Source organism: Arachis stenosperma, chromosome 6 (assembly GCF_014773155.1).
Source record: "Arachis stenosperma cultivar V10309 chromosome 6, arast.V10309.gnm1.PFL2, whole genome shotgun sequence".
Classification (NCBI taxonomy): Eukaryota; Viridiplantae; Streptophyta; class Magnoliopsida; order Fabales; family Fabaceae; genus Arachis; species Arachis stenosperma.
In genome coordinates this window covers 72588462-72589981 of record NC_080382.1, presented here as the reverse complement: position 1 = coordinate 72589981, position 1520 = coordinate 72588462, and the positions used below count along the sequence as shown (strand labels likewise).

The 1520-nt window shown below is 40.2% G+C and overlaps 1 non-coding gene across 1 annotated transcript; it reads right to left on the bottom strand.

Annotated features, from left to right (window-relative positions):
- Nucleotides 1-773: 773 nt before the first annotated feature.
- On the bottom strand, nt 774-881 carry LOC130937124 (small nucleolar RNA R71). Its single transcript, XR_009068356.1, has one exon. It is a non-coding gene; the product is annotated as a small nucleolar RNA R71 (small nucleolar RNA).
- Between the last annotated feature and the right edge of the window lie 639 nt (nt 882-1520).

Here is a 1520-nt window from a genome sequence, read left to right as displayed (position 1 = left end):
ATTTTTTTTAAAAATCTTTTTAACTTAATTTTCGAAAAATTTCCTCCTCTCTTCTCACATCCTTCTATTTATGGAGCACCACTCCTCCTCAATGCACAATTCGAACTCTATCTGACTAAGTTCGAATTCTTCTCCTTCTTCCTTCTATTTTTCTTCTTCTCTGACACCTCAAGGAATCTCTATACTGTGACATAGAGGATTCCACATTTTCTTGTTCTCTTCTCTTTCATATGAGCAGGAACAAAGACAAAAGCATTCTTGTTGAAGCTGATCCTGAACCTGAAAGGACCTTGAAGCGAAAGCTAAGAGAAGCTAAAGCACAACTCTCTGTAGAGGACTTAACAGAAATCTTCAAAGAGGAAGAACACATGGCAGCCGAAAACAACAACAATGCCAACAATGCAAGGAAGGTGCTGGGTGACTTTACTGCACCTACTCCCGACTTCTATGGGAGAAGCGTCTCTATCCCTGCCATTGGAGCAAACAACTTTGAGCTTAAGCCTCAATTAGTTTCTCTAATGCAACAGAATTGCAAGTTTCATGGACTTCCATTGGAAGATCCTCATCAGTTTTTGGCTGAGTTCTTGCAAATCTGTGACACTGTCAAGATTAATGGGGTTAACCCTGAGGTCTACAGACTTATGCTATTCCCTTTTGCTGTAAGAGACAGAGCTAGGACATGGTTGGACTCACAACCTAAAGAAAGCCTGAACTCTTGGGAAAAGCTAGTCAATGCCTTCTTGGCAAAGTTCTTTCCACCTCAAAAATTGAGTAAGCTTAGAGTGGAAGTCCAAACCTTCAGACAGAAGGATGGAGAATCCCTCTATGAAGCTTGGGAAAGATACAAATAATTGATCAGAAAATGTCCTTTTGACATGCTTTCTGAATGGAGCATCATAGGTATTTTCTATGATGGTCTCTCTGAACTGTCCAAGATGTCTTTGGATAGCTCTGCTGGAGGATCTCTTCATCTGAAGAAGACGCCTACAGAAGCTCAAGAGCTCATTGAAATGGTTGCAAATAACCAATTCATGTACACTTCTGAAAGGAATCCTGTGAACAATCGGACAAATCAGAAGAAAGGAGTTATTGAGATTGATACTCTGAATGCCATTCTGGCTCAGAACAAGATATTGACTCAACAAGTTAATTTGATTTCTCAAAGTCTGTCTGGAATGCAAAATGCACCAAGCAGTACTAAGGATGCTTCATCTGAAGAAGAAGCTTATGATCCTGAGAACCCTTCAATGGAAGAGGTGAATTACATGGGAGAACCCTATGGAAACACCTATAATTCTTCATGGAGAAATCACCCAAATCTCTCATGGAAGGATCAACAGAGACCTCATCAAGGTTTCAACAACAATAATGGTGGAAGAAATAGGTTTAGCAATGGCAAGCCTTTTCCATCATCTTCTCAGTAACAGACAGAGAGTTCTAAGCAGAGTAACTCTGACTTAGCAACCATGGTCTCTGATCTAATCAAAACCACTCAAAGTTTCATGACTGAAACAAGGTCC